The sequence below is a fragment of the Buteo buteo genome, chromosome 1, assembly GCF_964188355.1.
Source record: "Buteo buteo chromosome 1, bButBut1.hap1.1, whole genome shotgun sequence".
NCBI lineage: Eukaryota > Metazoa > Chordata > Aves > Accipitriformes > Accipitridae > Buteo > Buteo buteo.
The window spans coordinates 30,188,113-30,203,437 of record NC_134171.1 but is presented as its reverse complement, the minus strand read 5'-3'; the positions used below and the strand labels follow the sequence as shown (position 1 = coordinate 30,203,437).

The following is a 15,325-nucleotide window of genomic DNA, read 5'->3' as shown; positions in this document are numbered from 1 at the left end:
TTATCAGGGAAGGGTGAGAAACAACTTGGTCAGTAGCAAATGCATCAAGGAAGCAGATAACTCACAGTTTTTCTGACATGGGTTTTATTTTTTTACAATTTCTTGGCTTATTCCTAAACTTTTCTTTCACCAGTTTCACCAGTCCTTTGGCTAAAAGCGTAAAAGTGGGGAAAATGAGGCCATTCTTCTGGTTTCAAGATCTTCATGGAAGTGTGAGGTGTCTTTCCTTCTCTGAGTGGTTTTGTACTGGAAAGAACCACACAAGGAAAATTAACGAACCATTATGAATGCAGTCCCGATTAATTATAATTAGTAGTGAATGAGGGAACCTAACAGTGTGAAAGGTTCAGTCAGGTTCGAGGTTGAATTTGCATGCAGGAGAAAAAGCTGTAGATGTGATTTTTCACAGTGTTTACACTCACAACTACATCTTCATATAATTCTTCCCTTTGCAGGAATTATTCATTGAGATTAGCTGTCACAAGCTGGTATAAGGACTTCAGGACCAAAATTAGTCAATATTTTCCCCTTCTGAAATGAAACGTGGTTATGGTAGGAGTCTCAGGAGTCTCCTCCTCTCCTCCACAGCCTTCATTTACATGTGGTACATACCCATTGAAATGCATCTATGTCTAATGATCATTTGACAGCCTATTAGCTTAGATATATTATTATAAATATTTCTATTGCAGTTATACAATTGCCATTGTACGGGCACCCTGCAGATGACAGTCATTGGTGGTCTGGAGCCACAGTGCCTCTGAGCTGCACTTGCCCAGTCCCCTGGCAGTGAACAGCATTGGGCTGCCACAGATCAGCCTCATGGCGAAGTTGCTGCTGTCTGTCCTTTAGGCTTGACTGGTTGCTTGCATTTGCTAATGTCTTTGTTTCCTAAACAAACAAACAAAAAAACCCAGTTAATTTTGAAATTACATGTCCTCTTTCATTCTTAGGCAGGCACAATTTAATTAAAAAAATCCCTATGCTTCTGCCATATACTTGAAGCATAGATTATGTTATCCTCATTCTTTTGGCCACAATAAATAAGCAGGTGTTAAAACCTGGCTACAACATTATGAGTGTTTTTCATTATTTCTTTTTCCTGGAAACATTAACAATTTATACTAAATGGAAATGACTACAGATCCCAGGCATTTTCTATCAGTTGTTGTTTCTTCAGGCCTGTGTTAAAAGCTGTGTTTTCACCAAAGCTTACAATGTTTTCGATTTGTTTTAAAGGCAAAAAATGTTAGTTCTTAAGTGCTTAAGAAACATTCTAGACCAACTCTACAAGCCATTCAATTGTTGGTTAATTAAAATAGCACAATTATTTTGGAATTTAAACTGGAGAGTTTAACCCTAATTCAACAAGGCACTTAAGCACTGGCCTAACTTCATCCTGTCACACCTCGTAAGTTGAATGTGTGTTTACATTTTCTGCTAAACTGAGGCCTCTGCCAGCATCTTTTTTATCTATTGCACATATTATGAATTATTATCTGTTTTATGAATATGAGTTTATTCCACTTAATACTCTAGGATATTTCCTCCCTCTATACATGTGCTTGTGGCTTATACTGCTGAGCATTTTCTTCACTGACTGATACTTGCCATCTGCACTACAGTGTGCGTTCTAGTTAATAGACAAGAAAGAATAAAAATGAGCGTCAATTGTATAATTTTGTGTTATTCGTAGTCAGGGATCTGCTGTGTCTTGGTAGTGGCCAGCTGCAACACCAATGTATTCGGAGGCAGGGGTGGCTTGGCACATGATGTCATTGTTCATCCTTTGGAAACAAATAGTGCCACGCTGGTCTCTCTTCCCATAGTAGGGTTCCTTCTCTCCTCTTTCAGATCCTTTCCGCAGCCTCACTTCTTCTCTTTTGCTTTTCACCCAAAGTACACTTTATGCAGTCTGTGTCTTCTCTCTTGTATAACAGTAATTTCAATTTTAAAATTAACATAAAGTGGGATAATTTATGCAGTGGTTTCTTTCTAACTTGCGTTTTTTATTGCTTTATTATTGTTCTTTCTGCCCATGCTTTTTACTTGGATGTCTTTTCTTGTTTAACTGCAAATTGTTAGATGTTTGGACTGGGCTGTATTCTTATGATCTCTGCAAAGTGCAGTGCACAGTTTCAATGGATTATAAGAGCAGATGAACATAGGAAGACTTTTAAATCATTTAGATGAGTCAGTGTTATCTGCTTTCATAAAGAAAAAAATCTTCTCTCAAGGTACTTTTTAGAGGATGTTATTCTCACTGAGATGTGAAATATTCCCAAAACAAGATGAGTTATCGTTTGAGACACTAGTCCAGCGATGATTTCAAATGAAATAGTTTTACAGCAGGTGATGAAAAATATAAACAACCACTTAAACCAAAGATGAAGCGAGAAATTTGACAAGACCTCTCCTGTTTTATTTCTGACTCCAAATGTAATACTGGTTTTGCATATATATTTCCATGAGATTCATGAAGAGCAAATGCCTCTGCAAAATACAGTTTTTCTAATCTCATCAGAGACATAATGCTTATTCCAAATAACATAATCACCCATGCTGTAGGCTAAACTATCATCTACCTTTTTATCTAGATGCAAAGCATTCTAATGTCAAACTCTGGTAAGGTGACAGACAATATCTCTTGGTTTTGTACTAGAATTAAATTGTTTACGATTCATAGCTTCAAAAATTGACTCAGGCATCCCAAGCCCACGTGTACAATGTTGTGCTTTGCAGATAGACAGTTGTACAAACGGTGGCAGTTTTTCTCTGTGTATTCTGCAGAGGAAGGTATGAAACACAGTAACGTCACATCAGGTCATTTGTTCAGCAGATCAATACAGTGACTCACCAGAGACAGGGGTTTGTCTCCAGAGAGTCTGTTGTATGCACAGCATGCAATACAATTGAGCTGGTAACACACAGTGGATACTGTGTGTGGCTTAAACCACACATGCTCCTTGCCATGATCACCATTGGTTGTGATGGAAGGGCTTGAGAGGGCTGTGCTTCAGCGTAACTTCTCGTCTGCCTGCAGAATATGGACATCTGTGCCCTATATACACCCCTTGCCTAGGTAGCACACGTGTGACCAGCTGAGGGATGCACGCACAGCTTCTTTACCACCCATTCACTGCCTGCTACCCGTTTTCCTCTCTAATGTGCAATGGGATGTTAAGCCTCTTAGACTGGGAGAGCACAAGTCTGCAGCAGCTTTCCCACAGCCCCAGCCAGCCCCTTGCCGGAGGTGTCCCCTGGTGAGGCCAGGACACCAGGGAGACGAAACCCTTCATTTACGTGCATGGTACCACCGGTAGCAGGGCAAAACAGCTCCAGTGAGGGCCAAGAGTAGTCATGGTGTAAATGCAGAAATTTTCAGCATTCCAGTTTCTAGTCCTTTTGCCCTTGGTCAGGTACAACTTGCACTGTGGTAGGTTGCCATTAAAGTAGAATTCCCGATTTCAGTGTGGACAATTGTGGCTGTTGCTTTCAATATTATGTGTTTAAAAGTTTTCCTTTATGTTATGCAGTGAAGCCTTTTTAGCATAAACATTTATGTTCTTTTTCTCTGGAAATTGTTACACTTATCGTCACTTGCAGGATAGAAGAACAGCTGTTCTGCCCTTGCCCTGTTTTATCCTCAGTGTTCAGTGTCAATGTTTGTTTTCAGAGAAGGAAGGAGCAAAAAAAGTATAAAATGGTCCTTGCCCTGTACAACCCCCAGTCTCCAGCAGAGCATCATGAGCCACATTTCTCTGGTTTTCAGCATCATGAACATTTTCACACACCATAGGCAGCTGTGTGCTACATTTGGGGAGGCAGAGCATGTTGCAATTCATGCACTACTGATGGAAGGAAGAGAGAAAGTCCTGTGTGATCTGCCAGGTGGGAAATTGTTCTCTCTAATGCGCTGGCAGGTGCTTGATAGTATAGAGAAAAGGAAACCCTTCCTTCTCCCTCCTAACACCTGTAGCCCCTGGCAGATGCGCTCCTTGACTTTCTCTTCTGATCAGCTTGTGCCCAGCAGGCCACAGTAAGTCATCCTTGTCATTCCCTCAGCAAACCTGCTCTGAACCGAGCTTGGAGTTAGGTTTTTATTTAGGCGGTAGCAGCATCTGATGGAGCCAGCTAAGTCCACAGAGGTCCTGTGGGCACACAGTACCAGGCAGCTCCTGAGCATGTGCCTGAGCTGCTGGGTGGTGATTTACAAGATCATCCGTCTACCAGTTCATGGCTATAAACTTTCCAAATCTTGTTTGAAATTTAGCCACAAAATGGGAATACTCACCTTTTGTGTCATTAACATATACTGTGAAGATATGTATCATTGGTAATGTCAACGAAATGTGTTTTGAAAAAGGCAGCCCTGTAAGACACTTCATTGAAATTGAATTAAAAGTCACCAGGGGAATTACCATGAAATGTCCACTTATGCTGGGTGTTATTCTTGGTTACAGTCACTTTGCATATTTTATTTTAGGATGAATGATTTCCCTGTAGTAAAAGTAGAGTAGTAGGATTTCTCTTTCCTGGGGAGTTGGGATGCTAAAATAAGGTTGAAGGTATTCTGGCTGGACTTCGGTGGGACTTCACATACGGTTAAGCACACCCAAATACCCTCTGTAATTAGGATTTCAGAATTGAGCATGGTGCAGCTCAAACAATGTATTTTTCTTCTAAAATTGCAGTTAAGCTATAAACTCTAATGTCATAGATTAACTTTAGCACTTCAGAGAATTTGTTGTTATACATTTTTTTTCTGTCATAATTACACCGAGCATGGCATTTAGTCTTTCTTTCATTTCTCTTCCAGTTGGGTAGTGCGATGCTAGCTGAATAGTAAATAAAATGTATCAAAAATGGTGTGTCATTTTTCAGGTTTTCATGCTCGAATTTCAAATATTACAAGAACTAGAAATCTGTGATATTTTTGTTTATCTGACAGCTCCTTTTCTTATTACCGTGAACTTCGTAAACTTGTTATAGTGTATTTCTACCTCCTGTTAGCATCAAAACTGTCATAGCAGTGTAGATTAATACAGGATTGGCATTTAGCTTTTAGCTCTTTCATGCTACGTTTCCTGGAAAACAAACTTCTAGTGTTTTGGCTAACACTTAATCCCTTTATAGTTTAATTTTAATTTTAGAAGGTAAGCTGTGACATTTTTTAAACAGAAACAAAGAAATTATTCTGAGCACAGTTATGAATATAAAGCAAAAGGTAGTTAAGGGATGTACCATAATTCTGTTAATTCATATAAGGGGGAAAAATAAAATTGCAACTATTATCTGTTATTAAGTAGAGCCCACTGAATGCAGCCTAAGCGCCTAGTATCCTTGTCAGTTTTCAGATGGCTGTTCACCTGTTGTGTAGCATACTGGGTGAAGAGGCCTTTTTGAATAGATACTTATGCTTAGCATTAAAATGTAATTATTTTTGTCTTCCTGTTTGTCATGGTTTAACCACATCCAGCAATTAAGCACCACAGCTGCTCGCTCAGTCCACCCTGCTACCAGTGGGATGGGGAGGAGAATCAGGAAAAAAAGTAAAATTCATGGGTTGAGATAAGAACAGTTTAATAACTAAAATAAAATATTTTAATAATAATAATAATTGTAATGAAATGGGATATAACAAAAAGAAATCAGACCCATGAAAAGACAGGTGATGCACAATGCAATTGCTCACCACCCACTGACTGATGCCCAAGCAGCGATCCACCCCTCCCGGCCAACTCCCCCCTGTTTATATACTGACCGTGATGTTCTACGGTATGGAATATCCCTTTGGCTAGTTCGGGTCAGCTGTCCTGGCTATGCTCTCCCAGTTTCTTGTACACCAGCTTGCTGGCAGAGCATGGGAAACTGAAAAATACTTAACTTAGGATAAGTGCTACTTAGCAACAACTAAAACATCAGTGTGTTATCAACATTATTCTCACACTAAATCCAAAACATGCTGTACCAGCTACTAGGAAGAAAATTAACTCTATCCCAGCTGAAACCAGGACGGTATCCACACCTTATTCTATACCATTTATGTCATGCCCAGATCCTACACTTTCCAATACATTTCCAATTAATCACCACCACTGTTCCTGTCTTGCTTCAGTAGCTGTTAAATAGATTACAACTGTAGCATTCGCTACATATCAAGGTGCCATGCTTAGATCACTGGTCGGCCCGGACCAGGGAAAGAGACAGATAACACACACAGTGTGAGCACCAACTTCCGCCTTTTATTGCGCAGTTAATTCCTTTTATACTAACAAGGGGAGGTGGGGTTACAGGTACATCACAAGGCTGCGACTAACCCTCTAACTTTCCGTGACATCGTGAGATCTTCCGAACGCCGACCCCTACAACAACTATTAGTTTTAATTGTGATCTTACATTTCTATACATTTATGTTATTGTATAAAGCTGCCTTCACCAGTTTAACAACACCATGAGTTCTAGTTCTGGCTCAGAACTTAAATTGGGAAAGAAAATGTCTCTTGGATATTTCTCCATTACTATCATTCTTAGATGCATCAGTTGAAACGGTTTCATGCATTTTTAAAAATTCTAGGTAGGACAGTTGTTTTCAGAAGGAAGCATTTTCCAATTATGTCTGCAAGCTTGACCTGGCAGTATGAGGAACATACAATCAAATTGGACCGTGAATGCAAAAAACATTGTTCTTATTCATTTCCATTGTCTATGCTAAAAAAAGATGGAAAAATTAAACAAAAATACTAAAGGACTTATTTCACTTTGTTGTTGTTTTAAAAGCATGATTCCTTGTAATCAACATAAGGAACAAAAGTTTTATAAAAATAAGGACATTTACAAATCTTGCCATGTTTTCCTGAGGTTGCCCTCTGAGGCCAAGTGGGTAGAGCATCTAGACTTCCATGGACTTCTACATGAGCTTCCTCCCTGCCCTGCTGCTTCATAGTGCAGAGACAAAACAGGCCATTGGGGTGTTTCTTTATGAAGGCTTTAAGCACAGTTGCTTAGGAACACTTCTCTTTGCATACGATGTTCCTCAGCCCCAGTAGCGTGAAGTGCTGCATTAACAGTGCCACCTGAGCATAAGCAAGGCTGTAGCCTGAACGAAGGCTCGTCTGGCTCCAGGTGGTCTCTCGCACAACGGGAGCTTGCAGATGCTTGGAGAATGAAAGGAAAAAACAGGGCTATAGGGTCCCGACTAGGTACGTTAGAAAAGGCAGTGGCAGGGTCCCATCCGTGTCCCACCATGCCGGCTGTTCTGAAGGAGGACAGCCGCACCATTTCACACGTGCAACGTGTCCTCTGTTCTGGAGCACGCTGGCCAAGGAGGCTTTGCCGTACTGGTAGTTCTTGCTGCCTCACCCACTGCCGGCTGGACACGAGCCTCGTCCCTCTTCCCAATGTATCGTTTGTCCGCCACGTGCGTGGTACCACTTGGAGTACCTTGCGGAGTAGGTGAGAGGCAGCAGAGCCGAGGGTGAAACTTCAAAGCGTCGCTGAAGGGTGTTGGCTGATGCGTGAATAGCAAGAAAGTCCTTGATGGGAGCACAAATCTGTCCTTGCCAAAGTGCAGCCACCAGTCTGTAGACAAAAGGAGGTTAGCTGAGAATAACTTGCAAAAGACTGAGGACATTTGAACGTATAGGTCCTAGGGTGGTATGTTCATAAAGCTCTATATCGTTTAGTAAAACCTGCAGTTTTACTAAGTTCTTGCAAGAACATTATTGGGAGGCCTTATTAGACTTACAGGGCATTTACCATAGCTTTATTAACATGTGTGGTTTTTTAATTAAGATATGGCCTACTTGAGGGAGCAACTGAATGGTTCCCTAATGAATTCGTTACATTAACTTCCTTCAGAAAGCACATCTGAGCCTAACTTAAATTCCTCCTGCAATTAATTTATGTAATTTATTCTAGTAAGTGCTGTAGTTTTTCTCTGTAATTGTTCTCTGAATTGACAGGTTTAATTTCATGTAACTTGAGAGGCTCCAGTACTGAGTTTGCAGTGCTTCATAAAAGTTGATATTACATGTTGTGCAGTTGAATTTTGCCAAGAAGAAGGCAATAAAATATTCCCGTAAAATAGAAACATCCCAATGACAGATATTGAGGCCAAAATGTAAAAAAAAAAAATTACTCTCCAAAGGTAGGTCTCAAATCCATATTTAGTCATGTAGGTAAGTGGCCAGATTTTTATGCATGCAGCTTCAGAGCTTGAGATCCAGTGAAGTACTTAGCCATGCGGACTGTGCGCGCCTTGCATGCCAAAGAGCAGTTTCCAGAAGAGGTTCCTACACTTGAGGCCAACAACAAGCTTTCCAAGCACACTGCTGGCTCTTGCCATGCCTCCCCAGTGAGCTCCAGAGATCGCAGGATGTGCCCCTATATAATAAATGTCAGATCTGTGCTGAAGTGCCCATGGAGACATACACGTGCAATCCCTGGATGCTCAGCACTGCTAAAGTTTGAACGCTTATTTAAAAGCTGAAGTGGAGATTTAGGATTCTAAATTTAGTTACTCTTTAAAAAAACATCCTTGGCTTTTCTCTCAAATGGGAGATGTTTGTCGTGATTAAAATAAAGGACAAATTGCACCTTTGCCAGTCGCAATACTAGCTTCTGTGGTTTCCCTGGCGGTGATCAGACCCTCTCTCCTCCCATCACAGACACCACATCCAGACTTCCACTTGGGCTGCATTGTGCTGGTGACTGCCCTGGAGCATCCCTGTGCGCCGCTGTGTTTTCATTCTCCGTGTGCCAATCAGATCATAAATGACATTTATAGAAATGCAGAGCTGACATTCTCTGTTGTGTGGCTTTGCAGATAATCCCTTTGATTTATTCTGAAGTTTCAGACCTCAGCTGGAGCCCTACAGTGACCCTCCATGCAAACCTTGGTTTCAAATAGGTTCAAAGCAGATGTTGCTAACAATTGAGGGAGAAAAAGATTCTTCTTTGATTTTTAACACTGTATACATTTTCCCTCCCTTTTCTAATGTTTTTCCTATATGCTTGTGGTTTAACCCCAGCCAGCAACTAAGCACCACACAGCCACTCGCTCATTTCTCCCCACCCAGTGGGATGGGGGAGAGAATCAAAAAAAAGTAAAACTCATAGGTCGAGATAAAGACAGTTTAATAGGATAGAAAGAAAGAAAATTATGACGATGATGGTAATAATAATAAAATGACAATAATAATGATAAAAGAATTAGAATATACAAAACAAGTGATGCACAATGCAATTGCTCACCCCTTGCCAACCAATGCCCAGTTAGTTCCTGAGCAGTGATCCACCCTGCCAGCCAACTCCCCCCAGTTTATATACTGGGCATGATGTCCCATGGTATGGAATACCCCTTTGCCCACTTTGGGCCAGCTGCCCTGGCTGTGTCCCCTCCTGACTTCTTGTGCCCCTCCAGCCTTCTCGCTGGCTGGGCATGAGAAGCTGAAAAATCCTTGACTTAGTCTAACCACGACTTAGCAACAAATGAAAACATCAGTGTTATCAATATTATTCTCACACTAAATCCAAAACATAGGACTATACCAGCTACTAGAGAGAAAATTAACTCTATCCCAGCCAAAGCCAGGACAATACTGCTATTCTTTGCTTTCCTCCTCCCCTCTGTTTAACTTTCTGCCTGCTAGCGTTTGCAGTCTGTTATTCGGTGCTGTGTGGACTGGCAGAAGGGCTGATCGAGTCCAGGGCTCGGAAACCCTGAGTTCCCTCCCTGGCTGTGATGCTAACCTCTTGGACACCTCGGTGGAGTTTCGACCTCTTCACCTTTGGTGCACAAATAACTTGCCTCTCCCGAGGAGGGCTGGAGGGATGGAGTGGTTTTGCAGTGGTGCGGTCCAAGGTGAGTTCAGGCTCCCAGGTGCAACGAAGGGCTGAGGCATGACTGGGGCAAGGGGCCATCGCAGGAAGCGGGGAGGGAAGGGGGAGGGTGAGAAAAGGAGTTGAATCGGGACGACGGCTTAGAAATCTGCTGTGGTTGCTGGTAGGGAATGGAGCAAGAACGTCTCGAGGCTGTGGGTAAGGACAGGTTATCTCTGTGTTTCTGCGCCTGCCCCTTCCCCAGCTGACAAGCTTCTGTCCCTCTGTGCCAGCAGCACTGACACACTGCTTTGCCAGGCCTTCAGCAAAATGAACGTGGATTTTTTTTTTATAACTTTCATACATTTTTTTACTAAGTGCCTATTTTCTTGGGATTTTAATTCACCTTTGAACAGCAGATACCATTTTGAAAAATCTTTCAGCTTCTCCCCTGTTTCTTTTTACCCTTCTTTTCCTCTAACCCAAGCCGTAGCACCCAAATCACTTGCTAGTGTCAGAAAACCCAGCCCTGTTTTGAACTCGGCCCACTGTAGTGTTGACTTGGCCTTCAGCCTTGCAAGGTTGCCCAGAGGCTTGCTGCTCGCTGCCAGCAGCACAGACGTGGCTGCCCCAGCCGGCTCCGCACACACTCTGGCCGGGGATGTGGAGGACCGAGCGAGCGCAGAGCAGGACCCTCTGCATCCCCAGGGGTAGGGACCTGCCGTGTGCTGCAGGGAAGCTGCCACAGGCACCGCTGTGTCTGTCCCCTCTGGATGCTCTCTTCTCAAGGGCTGGGGAATGCACCTCTCTTCCATAATCCCCCAAACTAAAATGGAGTCAATTCTCACTTTTCACCTTCTGCTGATGTTGCTATTGGGAAGTGACAGATGTCTTGTATTCTGGCCCATCCTTCCTTGTCCCACAGTGTTACAGTCGCTTACCAGCTTCCCTTTTAGATGCAGCAGACAGCACAATTTAATACAAATCAGATTTAAGAATAAACATTCAAAAGCATGGCAGAATCCATCAGGAAGAAAGGTGAGAGGAGAATCACACAAACTTCATCCCAGTTTGGGTTTTTACACATTTTTTTTTCCCTTGCAAAAACCAGCCATGGTCTGTGTAACCATATGCATTCGTACCTACTTTTTCATAACAATCTTAATGCATGACTATATTGAAACTATTATAAAACACATGGCTGTGGGTATACATATGTATGCTGTTAGATTTATTTGCTAGAAAAAGAAGGGCCCTCATTGCTATGCTATCATCCAAAGTATAAAAATAGAAGATTTTCATTAGTTTAATATCCCAGTGCTGTATTTTGAGTTCTGACCCTCAAGGCACCCTGTATCTCTGTTCTTCCTCAGTCTTTTGCTGACAAGCAAATTAACTCTGCATATCTAGAAAATAGCTTGCATAATGTTGGACTTCCTCTTCTTCAAAATACCAGTTTTCTAGTTTAGCCCATGCTTCAGTGTGTGCTTCCAAAACGGCTTGGCTACTCTGCCACTTCCATTCCAGGGTTTGCAGGGTTTATATTGTACATGGGCAGGTTTTCTGTAAATGGGCTATGGAGAGAGCCTAAGTTAATACCAATAAAACAGCGTAAACTGCTGAACTTTCAGCTTTCCTAAATTTTTAACTTTGTAAGAATTTTAGCCTTTCAGTGATGTCTTGGAAGTATCAAAGACCTTCACAAAGTATTAATAATTATCATACTGCTTTAAAGAAAGAACAAGTTTGTTTATGACACCTGGACCACATACCAAAAGAGACAAAGCACAGTGAAAGGTTTTCTGATATAGGTCTGAAATTCTCATTTGTTGCATTCAGGGAGGGAATAATCAATCACATGCCACTTTATAATTATAGATCTCGTGGGTTCACAATGTCTGTGTCCTTGTCTTAAAGCATCTTCCTTCCTGTTTCAGAAATCAGTGCAAAAACTGGTCCAATTTAGTTTCTGGGTCACTCCAAACTGTGGAGAAGAGCATCTCCATTCTCCTTTCAAGCTTCTTGTGAAAATGGATTAGTTCTGGTTCTAATGGTTATGCAGATGTGTAGCTTAAGAGGAGATGTGCTCACTCTGATGAAAAAGTTCAAAAGTAGGTAAAAACTAAGGGGCGGTAGCCTCATCCTGTTAGGCACTGAATGCAGCTCTGGACAGTCTCACTCTCCTCAAATTCAGCACAAGTGGATGGAAGCAGAACAGAAGCAGTATCAGTGAGGTCGGGGACCACTTACCACAGAACTGGGTTGTGTTCTTCTTGGGATAACATCAAGATCTCGGATACATGCTTTAAAATCTTTAGTCCTATGCTGGTTAACAATGATTTTCTTTTTTCCACAACTGGGCTTCTTCAAGTCGGACAGGAAATCCCCAAATTTCATTTAAATGCCTTTTCCCCTGTATAATAGGGCTTGGGATTCAAGGGAATTCATTCAGCATGCTCTCCAAATGCCATTTAACTTCCCCTGAAAAAACAGTAACAGGAAGAGTTGTTTTAATTAGCACATGAGCTGTGCAGCAGCTAATGTATTCCACCTCTTCATTGTTGTAAAAGGAACAGATTTCTTGGTAGCATGAAGCGGGCAGAGAAGAGGGATTGTGTTCTGCTCTCCATATGCGCACACAGCCCCATTCACAGGGAAGGTGTGAACGGGAGGTGATTTGTAGCCGCCTGCCATTTGTACAACACAAGCTTCTGTTGTTCTCCAGCTTGGAGAGAAACCCAGCTCCCCTCTTCAAACTTACTGCAGTGTGACAGGTAGGCAGCAGCCTTCAGAGAACCTGTGGTTTTGTTATTAATTTCAACAATAAGGGATTGCAAAGAAAACTTTTTTTTTTTTAAATTTTCATTTAAAAAAAGAAGTGGATGTCAGGCTGGAAAAAGAGAGCCATGACATCCCCAGATGTGACATTTCTTGATCAGAAGTCCTAAGGAAGCCACATTTTAGAGAAACCTTTGAAAGTATGCCTCTTTTCCCCTGTCTGGTCAGCCTTAAACCGGCACTGGACCGGAGCTTTGACTCCCAGTGCCCCACTGGCTCCCAGACTGGGTCCAGCACCACGCTCTGCCATGGAGACTGGAAGCACACATTGAGCCCCTGCCCCAGTGCTCCTTGAGATATGCTCCGGTGTGCCGGGAGGCACGGTTGAACACGGAGGGTGAGGATCTGCTGGCCCACAGCCCAGCGCACCGAGGCTCCTGTGCCTCTCGTTTTGGTTCTGGTGACGGTGATGAAGCAATGTGGCCTGATAAACAGATAAACAGATGGTGAGGGTGAATGATTCCATGGCCTCCAGCCCATAAGTGTGTCAGCACAAGCTGTAAAGGAAAGTCTGAGCTCCAGACAGCATCTCCCTGGCAATGAGGTTCGAGCGGTGAGTGACGTTACAGAGGCTGCGCTTTGCCAAGAAATTGCTCAAGGGAAGATTGACCCAGTAACAAAAAGCAAAGTGGGATGCGCTGGGCCAGGCAAGGTGAGAAGAATCTCGGGGTCCTCCAGACACAAAGCCAGACCGTGTCCACTGGAAACTGCCCTGCAGTTCCAGAAGTGGGAATTGACAAGCTGATTTGAAACTTCTTGGTCAAAACGCTCTTGTTAAAATAAAGAGAGAGAAAGAGAAGTGATGCCAACAGGAGAAGGAAACAAATATTTCTTTTCATGACAAAAATAACTGTGGGGCCAAAGCAAAAGGCTTTCAAGTGGTGCAAGAAAATAAACAATTAAGAAAAAAAAAAAGAGTGTGCACAGCAAAGCAAACCTGATGTGATTTTTACCTTGCCTGAACTTGTTCAACATGGGGGACTTGAGTTCACTAGCAAAAGGAAACATTACAGAGGTGGCTTGGCCAAAAGCAATGGCTTTTGCTGATAAAGGATTGAAGAAGAGAGGACAAAGAAAATATCGCTACTTATATTAGCTAGGAGCTAGAGATAATTAGTTATCTCTAATGTGGCTAAAACAGAGAAAGCGTGTCTCTTGGAGAGGACAAAATCTAGTAATACGATAATGAGATATGGCTCTTTTGATTTTCATTTGCAAAGTGCTTTATAAATGTTAACTATTAAACAAGCACAGCCTCTGAGTTTGGAGCTAACAGGGACTGCACCATTTTCTCATTCCTGTTTTCCCATGGGCAGGGTAAAAGCACACTGACAATACAAGATCTCTGAATATTTTGCCTGTGCTAGTGATAAATATAAGCCAGGATTTGTTACCTCAGACTTTATTTATTAACCTCATCTGTCCAGGAGGTGTTCACTTTCATTTTTTTTCAGCGGTTGGACACTGTTCCCTTGCACATAAACCAGCACAAGATCACTTGCAGGAGCCATCTCTCTGATTTCAAGAGCACAAGTGGAGTGGGGTAATGAGCTGCAGAGTGGGGTTTGTTTCACTGGCAACACGCAGGCTCCTTGGCCAAATGAAAAAGTAAACTTTGGTCAATCAGAGTATCAGAGCATGCAGATCTGGCACATACATAACAACAAAAATATTTCTGTAAGTTATTTTGCACTTATTTTAAAAAAATTTAATAATATCAAGAGCCTGCCCAAAAATATATGAGTGTCTGCCTTAGAATTACAACATGGGAGTCACCGAGGGCCAGTTTGTGTTCGTTTCGTTGCTTTGTGGGTTGTAATGGCATAAATCCTCAGCAGCTTGGTTTGATGTAGCCCTGCAGAAGTACAGTCATTTTTTATCTGTTCTGCTGCACCATCTGAGGATCCGACTTGGAGCCTTTCAACAAATAATATTCAGACAAATGAAAGCTCAGTGTCTAATCACCATCTTGTAGGAATAGTTTCAGACCTCTATAAGTGTGTTTGCATGTGTATATATTATATATATTCTGCTGTACAGAATCCAAAGATGTGAAAGAGTGATCCAGATTAGCTATTACAAATTCCCTGTAAATTTTGAAAGTACCACCTTTTTTGTTGTTTCTTTAGTGCATAAGGATTCTGTCCTCTGTCAGTTGTAGAGAAAAGTTTGTTCAGAGTCCCCCCACCCAAAAATTCAGGTGCCTTCACGACAGTTTGGATGCCTGTTTTCAGTGCCAGGCTCTGCTGGTGCAGCACGATGCAAGCCGGTGCCAGTGGGTGCTGGGACCTGCAGGGAGACCCCATCCTCTCAGCAGGATTCTGCACAGACATAGCGGTTTGCCAGTGCAGGACCGATTGTGGGACCGGGGGATGGATGCACAAACCACTACAACAGCATCCCCCAGAGAAGACACGGCCGATAAGCAGGTGTGTGTGTTTGTGTGTGCGTGTGGCAAGAAGGGTTATTTTGTGATGGATCTTCCGCCACAGGGATAAGGAGTCAAGCGAGAAGAGAGGCAGGCAGAGATGTCAAAAGGTGTAGAGCTGTGTTGACAGAGCAATACAAATACCAGGTGACCCAGTTATCTCTCACTTGGCTAATTCTCCTCAGCAGCTCGGCTGAGAAAGTATTTTTTCAATGCTTCTGTGCAATATAGGTCCTG

At 42.4% G+C, this 15,325-nt stretch overlaps 1 protein-coding gene across 1 annotated transcript in view; it reads left to right on the top strand.

Moving 5' to 3' along the window:
- SCFD2 (sec1 family domain containing 2) overlaps positions 1–15,325 on the top strand; it is a 207,268-nt gene that overhangs the window by 176,775 nt on the left and 15,168 nt on the right. The window lies entirely within an intron of this gene.